At 56.6% G+C, this 16,373-nt stretch overlaps 1 protein-coding gene across 4 annotated transcripts in view; it reads right to left on the bottom strand.

Moving 5' to 3' along the window:
- KMT2D (lysine methyltransferase 2D) overlaps positions 1-16,373 on the bottom strand; it is a 1,692,256-nt gene that overhangs the window by 154,110 nt on the left and 1,521,773 nt on the right. The gene's annotated exons all lie outside the window — the stretch shown is intronic.

Genomic DNA, 16,373 nt, shown 5'->3' with positions numbered 1-16,373 from the left:
ATGCCTCATGGGTTGAATGACAAATTAGATCTCAGTTGTTTCATATGACCATCCCAATGTACTTCCAGATATGCAACCCCAAGAACTTCATGAGTTTCTGGAATTCAGACCTAGAAAAACCTTTACAGCACCTGTGTCCCATAAAACCACAAATATGTTTGAATCACTCGTGCTACAAGACTTGAAAAAAACTTGACTTCAAACCACAGGTTACTACTTGTGTAACGATATATCTGTAAGAGACATTAGTTACTGATAGATTCCTTACCTTAGAATATTCCCAGGCGTCAGACTGGATCCGGAAACTTTTGCGTAGCAGTACCCTTGCGTGTCGGTATGTGTCTGCGGCTCCGCGTCCGTCGTCGGCGCCGTGATGACGTCGTCGGAGTACTTACATGGCGCCTCCGCATGCTGACGTCAGTTCTTAGACACAGCTTTTCCGCGCCAGAAACGCAGAGCCATGCTAAAAACCAACACTGGTGCAAATGAAACTAGGGCCCTGAAAGGGGATGACCTTAACCCTAGATATCGGTTCGCAGAACGGGGAGGATGGGTGGGTCGGTAAGGTATCTATCACTAACTAATGTCTCTTACAGATATATCGTTACACCAGTAGTAACTTGTGCATCTGAAAGAGACACATTAGTGATAGATTCCTTACCTTAGAATAGATACCCCAGCAATACCAACCCCGGTGGTGGGTATGCAAACCAATAATCACACCAGAAAGTCCTGGAGGACGGAACGGCCAAAGAAGCCATCCCTCCGGACTCGGCTGTCCAGGCAATAATGTCTTGCAAACGTGAGCAGCGAGGCCCACGTAGCTGCCTGGCAAATGTCCTGCAAGGACACTCCTCGGCCCAGGGCAGTTGTAGTCGAGTTGGCTCGAGTGGAATGAGCCCTCAGCCCCACAGGGGGTTTCTTCTTAGCCAAGGAGTAACACGCCTGGATACACAAGATGATCCACCGCGAGATGGTCCGCTTGTGGTCCGCCTTTCCCTTCTTAGCACCCACGTAACCAACAAAGAGTTGGTCATCCACCGGGAACTGGCGTGTGTGATCCAGATAGTCAGAGAGCGCACGTTTTGGGTCCAGACGGTGGAGCCTCTCTTCCTCTTTCGAGGGATGCGGAGGTGGAAAGAAGGTGGGCAAGGTGATGGACTACCCGATGTGGAAGGCTGTGACTACCTTGGGCAGGAAAGAGGGCCTTGTCCGCAACACAACCTTGTCCGGATGGACCGAAAGGAAAGGAGGCTTAGAGGATAGAGCCTGGAGCTCACTCTCTCTCCTGGCAGAGGTGATGGCAACCAGAAAGGCAGTCTTCAAGGTAAGGCGGAGGATAGGACAGTTGTGAAGTAGCTCAAAGGGAGCGCACATCAGAAAAGTAAGAACCAGGTTCAAGTCCCACTGAGGCATCACAAAGGGAACAGGTGGAAATGTGTGTGTGATGACCTTCAGAAATCGATTTACAATAGGGGACTTGAACCAAGATGGTTGATCAGGCAACCTTAGGAAGGCTGAAAGGGCAGAAAGGTATTCCTTGATAGTGCCCAGAGCAGAGCCCTGCTGGGCAAGAGAAAGAAGGAAGAGAAGAACCTCAGAAAGAGGGGCAGAAAGAGGATCCACAGCCTTTGCTGTGCACCATGCCACAAATCTGTTCCACCTGCAGGCGAATACCGACTTCGTGGAGGGACGCCTGGCTGCCAGAATGATGTTACAGACTTCAGGAGGCAAGTCAAACGGCCTCAACTGTCGCCACTCAATCTCCAAGCATGGAGGTGGAGACTGGACAGGTTCGGGTGGAGGACCGTCCCCTGCTGCTGCGACAGAAGGTCCTCCTGAAGAGGCAGACGAACCGGGGGATCGACCGACATACTGAGTAGCTCGGGATACCAGTACCTTCGTGCCCAGTCCGGAGCCACAAGGATGACTTGTGCCCGGTCGCGCTTGATCTTCTTCAGCACTCTGGGCAGAAGTGGCATAGGCGGAAAGGCGTACAACAGACGGCAACCACACTTGCGATGAAAAGCTTCTCGGAGCGAGTGCCGCCTTGGAAATTCCAACGCGCAGAACTGATGACATTGCGCGTTCTCTTCGGTGGCGAATAGATCTAACCAAGGCTCTGCCCACTGCAGAAAGAGACCTTGCGCCACGTCCGTGTTCAGACGCCATTCGGGATTCATCATGTACCGGCGGCTGAGTTCGTCCGCCCTGGCGTTCAGAGAACCTGCCAGGTATTGAACCACCAGGGTTACGCCCTAATGTTCCAGCCATTGCCAGAGGCGCAGAGCCTCCTGGCAGAGGGTCCACGACCCCACCCCGCCCTGTTGGTTGCAGTACCACATGGCGGTGGTGTTGTCCGTGAACATCTGCACTACACTCCCCCAGACAGAGGGGAGCAATGCCTTGAGTGCTAGACGAATCGCCCGCAGCTCCAAAAGGTTGATATGGAGTCGGGACTCGGCCGGAGACCAGAGTCCTCTGATCTCCGACTCTACCATGTGGCCACCCCAGTCCTGGAGGGTCGCGTCCGTCACAACCACGTGCTCCGGTTGGGGAAGGGAGAGGGATCTGCCGCTGACCCAATCGCGGTCCGTGAGCCACCACTGCAGCTGTCTCGCAGTGCCCTCTGAGATCAGGACATGGTCGGACAGGTTGCCCTGATGCTGGGCCCACTGAAACTTCAGGTCCCACTGCAGAGCCCGCATCCGCCACCAGGCATACTGCACCAGAAGGATGCAGGAGGCCATCGGCCCCAGAAGCCGCATCGTCAACCTGACCGAGACCCAGGATAAAGGCTGTTATAAAGTGTTATTAGAGCCTGTATATCCCGAACCCGCTGCTCGAGTGGTCAAACCCGAAACTGCGCCGAGTCGAGAACCGCTCCGATGAAAAGGAGCTGCTGAGAGGGTCACAGGTGTGACTTCGGCACATTGATGGAGAACCCCAGCAGGTGCAGGAGGTCGGCCGTGGTCTAGAGGTGGCTGACGACTGTCCGGGGGGAGTCCGCCTTCAACAACCAGTCGTCGAGATAGGGGAAGACTGAAAACCCTAACCTGCGCAGATGAGCTGCGACCACCGCCATCACTTTCATGAACACTCGTGGGGCACTGTTAAGGCCGAAGGGGAGCACAGTAAACTGAAAGTGCTCGTGGCCTACCGTGAACCGCAGGTAACGCGGGGATGTGAAAATAAGCGTCCTGCAAGTCCAACGCTACAATCCAGTCTCCAGGGTCTAGGGCAGCTAAGACCTGAGCCAACGTCAGCATCTTGAACTTCTCCTTCCGGAGGAAGCCGTTGACGTTCCGTAGGTCCAAGATAGGGCGTAGGCCCCCTTTGCCCTTCTTGGGTACCAGAAAGTAGTGGGAGTAACAACCAGACCTTACACCTGGCCCAGGAACGCGCTCGATGGCCCCCTTGGCCAAGAGGGCCATAACTTCCTCCCGCAGAAGTGTCAAGTGATTCCCCCGACACGCGGTGGCACTGCGGTGGCATGGCTGGAGGGGACGTCTCGAAGGGGAGTAGCCCCTTCAGACGATTTGCAGTACCCACCTGTCCGATGTGACAGTGTGCCAGTGGTGGAGGTGAAGGCGAACCCTGCCCCCCACTGGCGTCAAGGAAGGTTTTGAGGCGGATGCTGCAGGGGTGGTAGGTGTGGACTGGCCTCACCTTGGACCCCGACCACCTCCACGGCGGTTTCCACGTCCGCCACCGCGTTGGATATTAGACTGCGGTGCGTGGCTGGCGGCACGTGTGGGGGCGCCCCTTCCTTTGCCACGAAAGGAGCGCAAGGCACCCATTTGCTGGCGCGGGCCGTTAGGCCCAAGGACTTGGCCGTAGCCCTGGAGTCCTTAAAGCACTCAAGCGCATGGTCTGCCTTGTCGCCAAAAAGGCGACGGCCATCAAACGGCATGTCCATCAATGTGTTTTGGACATCGGCCGAAAAGGTGACGGACCTCAACCAGGCGTGGCGTCTAATCGCCACAGTCGTTGCCATCGCTCTACCTAGTGAGTCGGTGGTATCCAGCCCACACCGGATAGAATATCTGGCTGCATCCCGGCCCTCCATAAGGGCTTGGCCGAGTTGGGCCCGTACCTCCAACGGACACTCTGGCAGCACTTCCGCAACCGTATCCCACAGAGAGTGGGTGTAGCGGCCCAAGAGGCATGTGGTGTTGGAAGACCGCAGTCCCAGACTAAGGGAGGATTAGACCTTTTTACCGTACTGCTCGTACCTCTTGGATTCCCTGTCCGGCGGAGCCGACGGGAATGCTGTCTCGGAAGTGGATGGCTGGATGACCAGGCTCTCAGGGGTGGGGTGGGTGGGTGGACAGGAAAACTGGGTCGCCCGGGGCCGGGCGGTGGCGTCTGGCCACGTTCCTATCTACGGGCGAACCCGTAGCGCCCCTGGACCAAGTGTCCAAAAGAAAGTCGGTCAAGGCCTCATTAAACGGCAGCAGAGGCTCTGCCGGGCATGACTGCGGTTTAAGTACCTCAGTGAGGAGGTAAGTCCTCACAGCCACGACAGGGAACTCAAGGCCCAAGGCCTTGGCAGCCCTCATCAATACCACACTGTAGGTTGCCCCCTCCTCCGAAGCCACGGTAGGAGGCGAGACAAAACCAGTGTCTGGTGAGGTGTAAGTCCACCTGTCCAGTCCTCTTGAGACTGACACTCTCTGGTCGGAGGGTCCCCAGACCCCTCCCAATACTCCTCATCACCCATCTCCTGATAATCAGGGTTGTCAATTGATGGGGCTGGTTCATAGAAGCTAAACTTCCCACGCAGCGTCGAAAGCGGCGCCCAGTGGCGCCGTTCCGATGCCGGAACCGGAGCGAGGGAGGCATCGGGGACGGCGCCGGAGGTGACATCTGACGGACCGACGCCGGGGGGGTCGTAAGGTCCACCGGCGACGACCCAGATCCTGAAGTGGGTCCAGTGGGGTCCCGCGACGCCGGGCCTGAAGGCGCCAGCGGCGTCGGGACAGTTGAGCCCTGCGGCGCCGGCGGCGTCAGGACCGTGGGGCCCTGCGGCGCCGGCGGCATCGGGCCGAAGCAGTTGACGGCGTCGGGGCCGAAGCCCCCGACCCGCTAGAGGCCCCAGACGAGTCCTCTGGGCCCAAAGGCCCCACGGAGAAGAGAGGGACCACATGGCCATGAGGAAGCGCTCGATCTCCTCCGGCGTCATGCCCAGGGACAAGAGGGTGTGGAGCTGGAAGCGGGGCCCGCGACTCCGACGGAGCCGCGTGGGCGGTGTCACCCGAACCCCTGGCCGCATCGCGCGAGCGTTGGGGGAGTCAGAAGAGCGATGACGCCTCTTCGACTTCTTGTGTTTCTTACCTGACGACGACTTCGACCCGGAGGAGTGGTGCCGACTCTCGGAGCTGTGGTGGCTCCGACCCCGCGACCTGTCCCTCGACCTCCTGTGGGACCGGGACCTCTCGCGGCAGGCCTAGTCGTCGTGGTCGACACCTAGACAAAGTAGACACAGGTGGTGAGGATCCGTGACAGATATCGTGCGGTCGCAATCCTCGCAGAGCTTAAATCCAGGCATCCCTAAGGCACCGATCGGAGTTGTACGACTTCGAAAAGATGATCAAAAGATCCAAAAAGTTAGTCAAAAAGTGACTAGAAGTACTGCTTTTTCCAGATCTGCGCTTGCTGGCGCGGAAAAAAGAACTGACGTCAGCACGCTGAGGCGGCGTCTAAGTACTCAGACGACATCACGGCGCCCACGACGCCGACGACGGACGCGGAGCCGCACATGACGCCTACCGACGCGCAAGGGTACTGCTATGCAAAAATTTCCGGATCCAGTCTGACGCCTGGGGATATTCTAAGGTAAGGAATTATCACTAACGTGTCTCTTTCAGATGCAGAACCCACCTGTCCGATGTGATGGTGCGCCAGTGGTGGAGGGGATGGCGAATTCTGCAATCTAGTGGCGTCTGGTAGGCTTGAAACACAGTCTAGGAAGGTTTGGAGGCAGTGGCAACAGGGGGGTGGTGGACTGACTAGCGCGCTGGCCCCAGGACCCACCTCTGCGGGTCCCCGTCCGCGGCTGCGCTGAGACTGCTGCTACGCAGGCCTGTAACTTTGAAAAGAACGTGCTTGGGCGCCCCTTCCTTGACCACGAAAGGCGTGAAATGCAGAAGAGGGAGGAGTGAGTGTGGGCGAAAGGCCTAAGGACTTGGCTGTAGCCCGCGAGTCCTTAAAACACCACAACGCGCAATCCACCTTATCTCCAAACAGGCGAGTGCCATGAAAGGGCATGTCCATCAATGTGTTCTGGACATCCCGAGAAAAGCCAGTCGTTCTCAGCAAGGCGTGGCGGCGCAGCGCCATTGTCGTGGAAATCGCCCTGCCCAGCGAGTCAGCAGTGTCGGGACCACAACGGATCGTGAACTTGGCTGCGTCTCTCCCCTCAGCGATAGCTTGGGAGAGTACTGTCTGAGCCTCCACACACCGGACACTGAGGCAGCACTTGCACAATTGTATCCCACACAGAATGGGAATAACGGCCCAACAGACATGCAGTGTTCACAGACCGTAGTCCTGAACTGACGGAAAAAAAAAAATCTTCTTCCCAAACTGTTCCAGCTTCTTGGATTCCCAGTCCGGTGGTGCAGAAGGGAACACGCTCGGAATGCAGAGGCTTGGATAACCAAGCTCCTAGGGGTAGGGTGTTGGAAGAGGAAAACTGGGTCGCCCGGGGCCAGGTGATGGCGTTGGGACACGTTCTTATCCACAGGAGCCCCTGTGTTGGGCCTGTACCAGGTGCCCAAAATAACGTCCAAGAGTGCATCATGAAAGGGCAGCAGCGGCTCCGTAGAAGAAGACGCTGGCCGAAGCACCTCTGTCAGGAGGTTAGTCCTGATGACCACGGTAGGTAGCTCAAGGTGGAGAGCTTGGCTACCCTATGCAACACCATAGTGTAGGAACCACCCTCCTTTGTAGCCACAGTAGAAGGAGACAGTGAACCAGGTTCAGGAGTATAATCCTGGTTACCTGCATCCCCTAGATTCTCATCCCAGTCCGGATCTAACTCGCATTGTGCTGCAAGAAGGTCCTCAGACCCCTCCCTGTCTTCCCCATCCTTCACAGCCTGCCGAACAGGTGCAACATTAGGAGGTAGGTAAATAAAGGGAAAGAAAGTCCCAAATGGTGTCGGTCGACACCCTGCCGGCACCAGCTCCACATCAGGGAGAAGGCCAGGGACGTTGTCTTCTTTGGTGGGGGTTGCACCGGGCCAACCGACATGGATGGGGATCCATGTGTGGATCCATGGGGGTCTCTCGGAGTCGAGACCGAAGTCGGCGACGACATCGGGGCCGGAGCCAGCGGTGTCAAAAACGAGGATCCCCAGTCAGGCCTGCGAGGCCCAAATGCGCACCTGCGAGGCCGGACGGTCCCAAGACACGTGACATGGCTGACCCGAATGCCTGCAGCTGGGCCGGAGTCGCAGATGGACCCGGAAAGGGCGGGTAGGCTATAGGCAACTGAGGAGGCTCCGCAGAGTCACAGGGGCGGCGCCACCTATGAACCTGGAGTGTAAATACTAAAAAAACAGAGACAAAAGTCCCAAAAAACAAACTCAAAAAATTACTGGGTGTACCGCTCTCTGGATCTGCAATTGCAGGCGCGGAAAAAGAAAGAACAGACATCAGCACATGTGGGCGCGTCTAAGTAGCTCCAGCGACGTCATCTCGGCGACTACGACGCCAACAACTTACGCGGAGCCGTAAAACAACGCCTACCGACACGCAGGGGTACTGCTGACGAAAGCTTTTCGGATCCAGTCTAACGTCTGGGGGTTATTTTACGGTAAGGAATCTATCACCAACGTGTTTCTTTTAGATACAAAGTTTATGTACTGTATTTCCAAAGCATTGCATTTTCAGTACAAGTACTGTAATCAAAACCAAGTGCATATACAATTGCAATTCAAACGGTTTACAAACTGCATTACTACTGTAAAGTGTTTATTGCTTACCTGTGCCAGGCTTGCTTGGTTCTAGAAAATAAAAAAACTAAGAGAATATTTTTATACAACAAAAAACAAATGGTCTGAAGTTCAGTCTTTGAGTGTGTGAAATCATTTGCTGACTGAGTGTGTACAACAAATGCTTAACACTGTCCTCCGATAAAGCCTTACCGCTCGACCACACTACCACAAATAGAGTGTAAGGTGTTATCTAACTTTACCTCTGCCTACCTTTGTGGTCCCACTTGTGCACACAATGCCTCAATCTTGTATCTATACTAATATAATAAAGAGAGCCCAAACGTTTGAGGCGGGTAATCTCAGGAACCACAGCACCAATCACAACACCCAATACAGCATTGGAAAGGACAGTTGCAGCAGATGGACATAGGCTATACAGCTGCCCACCATATACAGTAGAAACATAGAAGATCCTTACCGGCAAAGTAGTCTCTTGTGGGCGTGGGCGCGGCGCGGCATGACGACAAAAAAAAGCGTTCCTTAAACGGGTGCGTTGTGCTGGGGGTGTAAACAAGGCCAGTGATCGCGGCAATTGCGCGGCACCAAGGGGTGTGGCCAATGGGCTCGACAAACTGCAATAATCGCGCTGCACATTCACCCCCCCCCCCCCCCCCCCAAAACGTGCCTTGAGGGCGTGTGGAAAACAAACGTGTGCATTGGACCGGGGGCGTGGCCAAGGCCAATGGGTGCTGCAATTGCGCGGGAGCAAGGGGCGTGGCCAATGGGCTCGGCAATTGCCGGGGCTTAGGTGGGGGCAGACACGACTGATCGTGCCTGTGGGGACAATAACTGCACAGTATCCTGCGCGCTGTCAGCCAGTCAACTCTCTGCATAAAGGACCGTGCCTGCGGGGACACTAACTGCAGCGTCTCCTGCACGCTGTCACACACTCAACTCTCTGCATAAACGAATTGACATCAGGCGCACAACATCAACCAGGGCTGGAGCCGGGCTCAGGCGGCGGATGACACGACTAAGCGCGCCTGCTGGGTCACTAACCTTTGAACTGACTGCACTTTCAGCGCGCAGTCACCCACTCAACTCTCTGCATCAACGACTTTACACCACAAGCACAACATCAAACAAAACTGGAGCCGGGCCTCAAGCGGGAGATGACGCGATTCAGCGTGCATGCAGGGACACAAAATTTACAACTGAATGCACTTTCACACACTCTTACCTACGGAAGTGGAGTACATACACACTAGAGACATCTGCTAATACTTCTTACTCCGAGGTACACACAGTATCTGTACACACATGCCTAACTATCGTGACACTTCATGCTAAAAATGTTGTCTACCGCGAGATTTTAAAATAAATTTCCCTAGCCTATTACACACATTCTATTTCATACCCGGACAATGTCGGGACGGGCTGCTATAGTATATATATATATATATATATATATATATATATATATATATATAGAGGATGATTCCTACAATTGGTCAACAAGCAGCTCTCAGAGTATCTCAAGCTAGGAAAACTGCTTCATCACAGTCAGTCCGGCTTCCGCCCTCCCATAGTACCGAGTCGGCTGTTCTGGAGAGATCGGATCATATTAAATTGATTTGTCTGCCTCCTTTGACACCGTTCCACACTATCCTCCTCCACCGATTGTCTGCTTTAGGAGTGGGGGGTACTGTATGGGACTGGTAATGTTTGGACTCCAGAGGTCCGTCGGTTTGGCTTGCTGCTTTTTCTTTTTAAGGCCAAGGTAGTCAAGCAAGGGGAGCTGAAGGGCTGCTCGCTTAGCCCCACCCTTTTTAAAAAAAAAATATCTTTATGTACCCGCTGGCCTCTGTGGTGGAGTCATTCAGTTTTCAAATCTCCTTGTGGTGAAAAATTTAGGGCTGAAGTTTGACGCAGATTTTTCTATGCGGCCACAGATCTCAAAAGTGGTGGGTCAATGCTTCACCATGCTTCACAACCTGAAAAAATTCCTTCCCCTCCTCCCATTGGAAGCAAGGAGAGTGGTGACCCACACGTTTATCACTTCATGTCTTGACGAACAAGTTACTTACCTTCGGTAACGATATATCTGTAAGAAACATTAGTTAGTGTTAGATTCCTTACCTTAGAATATCCCCAGGCGTCAGTCTGGATCCGGAAACTTTTGCGTAGCAGTACCCCTGCGCGTCGGTAGGCGTCGTCTGCAGGCGTCCCCTGCGGCTCCGCGTCCGTCGTCGGCGTCGTGCGCCGTGATGACGTCGCTGGAGTACATAGACGCCGCCTCCGCGCGCTGACGTCAGTTCTTTGCACACAGCATTTCCGCGCCAGGAGACGCAGAGCCATGAGAGAACCAACACTGGTGCCATGTACAAACTAGGGCCCTGAAAGGGATGACCTTAACCCTAGGTATCAGTTCGCAGAACGGGGAGGATGGGTGGGTTCGGTAAGGAATCTAACACTAACTAATGTTTCTTACAGATATATCGTTACCGAAGGTAAGTAACTTGTTCATCTGAAAGAAACACGTTAGTGTTAGATTCCTTACCTTAGAATACATACCCCAGCAATACCAACCCCGGTGGTGGGTCTGCGAACCAATACAAAACTACACCAGAAAGTCCTGGAGGACAGAACGGCCAAAGAAGCCATCCCTCCGGACTTGACTGTCCAGGCAGTAATGCCTCGCAAAGGTGTGCAGCGAGGCCCACGTAGCCGCCTGGCAAATGTCCTGCAAGGGGACTCCCCGGCCCAGGGCAGTAGTAGCCGCCGTGGCCCGAGTGGAATGGGCCCTCAGCCCAACAGGAGGCTCCTTCCGAGCCAAAGAGTAGCACGCTTTGATGCAGAGGACGACCCATCGAGAGATGGTTCGTTTACAAACCGCCCGTCCCTTCTTCGCACCCACGTAGCCAACAAACAGTTGGTCATCCACCCGGAACTGGCGTGTGCGATCCATGTAAAATGAAAGCGCACGTTTTGGGTCCAGACGATGGAGCCGCTCCTCATCCTTTGAAGGATGCGGAGGCGGGAAGAAGGAAGGGAGGGTGATGGACTGCCCGATGTGAAAGGCCGAAACAACCTTGGGCAGGAAAGAAGGTCTAGTCCTCAGAACCACCTTGTCAGGATGAATGGACAGGAAAGGAGGTTGGACAGAAAGAGCCTGGAGCTCACTCACCCTCCTGGCAGAGGTGATGGCAACCAGGAAAGCCGTCTTTAAAGTCAGGAGACGGAGAGGGCAAGAATGAAGGGGCTCAAAGGGAGCACACATCAGGAAAGTTAGAACCAGGTTCAAATCCCACTGAGGCATCACAAACGGAACAGGTGGAAACATGTGAGTGATGCCTTTCAAGAATCGAGTTACAATCGGGGATTTGAACAAAGAAGGCTGATCAGGAAGCCTCAAGAAGGCTGAAAGGGCAGAAAGGTAGCCCTTGATAGTGCCCAGAGCAGAGCCCTGCTGGGCAAGAGAAAGAAGAAACAGAAGAACCTCCGAAAGAGGGGCAGAAAGAGGATCCACAGCCTTTGCTGTGCACCATGCCACAAATCTGTTCCACCGACAGGCGTATACCGACTTAGTGGAGGGACGCCTGGCTGCCAGAATAACATCACAGACTTCAGGAGGCAAGTCAAATGGCCTCAACTGCCGCCGCTCAATCTCCAAGCATGGAGGTGGAGACTGGACAGGTTCGGGTGGAGGACCGTCCCCTGCTGCTGCGACAGAAGGTCCTCCTGAAGGGGCAGGCGGATCGGGGGACCGACCGACATGCTGAGTAGCTCGGGATACCAGTACCTTCGAGCCCAGTCCGGAGCCACAAGGATAACTTGGGCCCGGTCGCGCCTGATCTTCTTCAGCACTCTGGGCAGAAGTGGTATAGGCGGAAAGGCGTATAACAGACCGCAACTCCACTCGCGCCGAAAGGCGTCGCCGTGCGAGTGCCGTCTTGGAAACTCCAACGCGCAGAACTGATGACATTGCGCGTTCTCTTCTGTGGCGAATAGATCTAACCAAGGCTCTCCCCATTGCAGAAAGATGCCTTGCGCCACGTCCGAGTTCAGACGCCATTCGTGATCCATCGAGCACCGACGGCTGAGTTCGTCCGCCCTGGCGTTCAGAGAACCTGCCAGGTGTTGAACCGTCAGAGTCACGCCCTGACGTTCCAGCCATTGCCAGAGGCGCAGAGCCTCCTGGCAAAGGGTCCACGACCCCACTCCGCCCTGTTTGTTGCAGTACCACATGGCGGTGGTGTTGTCGGTGAACACCTGCACTACACTCCCGTTGACAAAGGGGAGGAATGCCTTCAGTGCCAGACGAATCGCCCGCAGCTCCAACAGATTGATATGGAGCCGGGACTCCGCCGGAGACCAGATGCCTCTGATCTCTGCCTCTCCCAAGTGGCCACCCCAGCCCTGGAGGGACGCGTCCGTCACGACAACGTGCTCCGGTTGGGGAAGGGAGAGGGACTTGCCCCTGACCCAATCGCGGTCCGTAAGCCACCACTGCAGTTGTCTCGCAGTGCCCTCCGAGATCAAGACGTGGTCGGACAAGTTGCCCTGATGCTGGGCCCACTGAAACTTCAGGTCCCACTGCAGAGCCCGCATCCGCCACCTGGCGTGATGCACCAGAAGGATGCAGGAAGCCATCAGTCCCAGCAGCCGCAGCGTCAACCTGACCGAGACTCGGGATAGCGGCTGAAAGATGGGAATCAAAGCCTGAATATCCCGAACCCGCCGTTCCGGAGGATAAACCCGAAACTGCGCCGAGTCCAGAACCGCTCCGATGAAAAGGAGCTTTTGAGAGGGACACAGGTGTGATTTCGGCACGTTGATGGAGAACCCCAGGTCGTGCAAGAGGTCTGCCGTCATCTGAAGGTGGTGGACGACTGTCTGGGGCGAGCCCGCCTTCAACAACCAGTCGTCTAGGTAGGGGAAGACTGAAACCCCTAACCTGCGCAGATGGGCTGCGACCACCGCCATCACCTTTGTGAACACCCGTGGGGCGCTGGTAAGGCCGAAGGGGAGCACGACAAACTGAAAGTGCTCCTGGCCTACCGTGAACCGCAGGTAACGCCGGTGGGCCGGCAGGACGGGGATGTGAAAATAGGCGTCCTGCAAGTCCAACGCTACCATCCAGTCTTGCGGGTCTAGAGCAGCCAAGACCTGAGCTAACGTCAACATCTTGAACTTCTCCTTCCGGAGGAAGCCGTTGACGTTCCTTAGATCCAAGATAGGACGTAGGCCCCCCTTGTCCTTCTTGGGCACCAGAAAGTAGTGGGAATAACAACCACGCCCTACTTCTGGCCCAGGAACGCGCTCGATGGCCCCCTTGGCCAAGAGGGCCGTAACTTCCTCCTGCAGAAGTGTCAAGTGGTCCCCCGACACACGGTGGTTCTGCGGTGGCATGGCTGGAGGAGAGGTCTCGAAGGGGAGGGAGTAGCCCCTTCGGACAATTTGCAGCACCCACCTGTCCGAAGTGATCGTGCGCCAGTGAGCGTGGTGATGGCGAACCCTGCCACCCACTGGCGTCACATGGGGCCGAAAGCACGGACTAGGAGGATTTTGGGGTAGATGCTGCGGGGGAAGGTGTGGTCTGACCCCGCCGTTGTCCCCGACCGCCACCACGGCGGTTTCCACGGCCGCCACCGCGTTGGAAGGATTGTTGCGGCGCGTGGCTGGCAGCACGTGTGGGGGCGCCCCTTCCTTGGCCACGAAAGGGGCGAAACGAACCCGGTTGCTGACGCTGGGTCGAGAGACCCAAGGACTTGGCCGTGACCCTGGAGTCCTTGAAGCGTTCCAGCGCGTGGTCCGCTTTGTCACCGAACAGGTGACAGCCATCAAACGGCATGTCCATCAGGGTATTTTGGACATCAGCCGAAAAATTGGCGGATCTCAGCCAGGCGTGACGGCGAATCGCCACCGTCGTAGACATAGCCCTGCCCAGCGAGTCGGTCGTATCAAGACCACACCGAATGGAATATTTCGCTGCATCCCGGCCCTCAGCTACAGCTTGACCGAGCTTTGCCCGCACCTCCATGGGGCATTCTGGCAGCAGCTCCGCGACCGTATCCCACACAGAGTGGGTGTAGCGGCCCAAGAGGCAGGCGGTGTTGCAAGACCGCAGGCCCAAACTAATGGACGAGAAGACCTTTTTACCAAACTGGTCATACCTCTTGGATTCCCGGTCGGGCGGGGCCGACGGGAATGCGGACTGGGAGGTCGAGGCCTGGATCACCAGACTCTCAGGAGTGGGGTGGGTAGACAGGTACTTGGGGTCGTCCGGACAAGGACGGTGGCGCCTGGCCACGTTCCGATCAACAGGCGCACCTGAAGCGGGCCTGGACCACGTGCCCAACAGAACGTCAGACAAGGCTTCATTAAACGGCAGCAGAGGCTCCAAAGGGCATGACTGCGGCTTGAAGACCTCGGTGAGGATGTTAGGCCTCACGGCCGCGACGGGGAGCTCAAGGTTTAAGGCCTTGGCAGCCCTCATCAGCACCACAGAATAGGCAGCTCCCTCCACCGATGCCACGGTTGGAGGAGAGATCAAACCAGGGTTAGGGGAGTCGTCCAAACCACTGGCATCCCCCAAGTCACCCGTCCAGTCCGGGTCATACTGGCACTCGCGAGCCAGAGGGTCCTCGGACCCCTCCCAACCTTCACCGTACTCCTCATCCTCTCCGTATTCGGAGTCAATGATGAAGACCGGCTCCTCGGGGTTCATGGGCCCCACCGGCGCCGGGACCGGCGTCGTGCGACGCCCATCCGGCGCCGCGTCCGGCGTCGGAGAAGGTAAGGGGACGGCGCCGCCCGGGGCCGGCGCCGGAACCCCACCGCCGGCCGGAACCGGCAGTGGAGAACCGGCGCCGCGCGGGGGCGGCGCCGGGGGTAACCCCGATGGCAACGGCGCCGGGGAGGCCGGAAGACCAGCCGGCGCCGATCCCGAAGGCCCCTGCGGCGCCGGGGTCGGAGCCGTCGGCGACGCCGGGCCCGGAGCACCCGACGGCGCCGAGGCAGGGACACCCGAACCGCCAGGGCCCCCAGACGGTAGCACTGGGCCCGAAGGCGCCGTAGGCCCCGTCGGAGAAGCGAGCGCCCTCATGGCCATGAGGAACGCCTCGATCTCCTCAGGCGTCGCGCCATGCCCAGGGACCGGAGGGTATGAGGCAGGCCGCGCCGGCGACTCTCGCGGAGCCGCGGGGTTGGGGTCACCCGAGCCCCCGGCCGCATCGCGCGAGCGTCGGGGGGAGTCGGGGGTACGATGACGACGCCCCGACTTCTTGTGCTTCCTACCTGACGAGCCTGACGAGTGGTGTCGACTTCCGGAGCGCCCAGCGCGGCTCCGCGACCGCTCCCTCGAACGCTCCCCCGACCTCCGGCCGGACCGGGACCGCTCCCGGTCCCGACGTGGGGCCGACACCCGGAGCTCCAGCAGCTTGCGGGACCGCTCCCGCCTAGCCTTGTTGGTAAGGGCCCGGCAGTCGAGGCACGATTCCACGTCGTGGTCGGGGCCCAGACACCGGAGGCAGAGGCGGTGATGGTCTGTGACCGACATCGTGCGCTCACAGTCATCGCAATTCTTAAATCCAGGCATCCTATCAGGCACAATAGAGAAAAAAGTCGAAAAAACTTGGTCAAAGACCGGAGTACTGCTCTTCCAGATCTGCGTCCACTGGCGCGGAAAAAAGAAGAACTGACGTCAGCGCGCGGAGGCGGCGTCTATGTACTCCAGCGACGTCATCACGGCGCACGACGCCGACGACGGACGCGGAGCCGCAGGGGACGCCTGCAGACGACGCCTACCGACGCGCAGGGGTACTGCTACGCAAAAGTTTCCGGATCCAGACTGACGCCTGGGGATATTCTAAGGTAAGGAATCTAACACTAACGTGTTTCTTTCAGATTACGCCAACACACTATATAGGAGCTGCGCAGGCATTGGTGCGCAGCCTAAAGGTGGTCCAAAATGCGGCAACCAGGCTTCTTTTAGGTCCTCCTAGGCATTCGTCCACTGCATCAGCATTGAAGGCTATCCATTGGTTGCCATTGGGAAATCAAGATTATTCAAAGCCCTGGTTCTGGTGCGTAGGGCAGCGTATTTAGCTGGTCAGGATTATCTGGCAAAGATTTGTACAATATCGTCCGTCGAGAACACTGCGTTCCTCCTCTGCCTCTCTTCTATCAATTCCTTGCTTCCAACAGGTCAGCAGGAGAGAAAAAGCATTCTCTTCTCCTTCCTGGCAGCTAAAGCCTGAAACGAACTCCCATGCGATTTACATTGAATTCACCTTGAGAATGCACTCCTTAGGAAATTGAAATCCTAGCTCTTCCCAGTGTGACTGAGGTGTGCTAGCTGGTGTGTAATGTAGGGTGTTTGCCCTCTAGCGCTAGGACACTCCTTGGAGCAGCCATGTGACCTATCAAT

Source organism: Lissotriton vulgaris, chromosome 1_1 (assembly GCF_964263255.1).
Source record: "Lissotriton vulgaris chromosome 1_1, aLisVul1.2, whole genome shotgun sequence".
Lineage (NCBI taxonomy): Eukaryota > Metazoa > Chordata > Amphibia > Caudata > Salamandridae > Lissotriton > Lissotriton vulgaris.
This window is presented reverse-complemented; position numbering and strand designations above follow the sequence as displayed.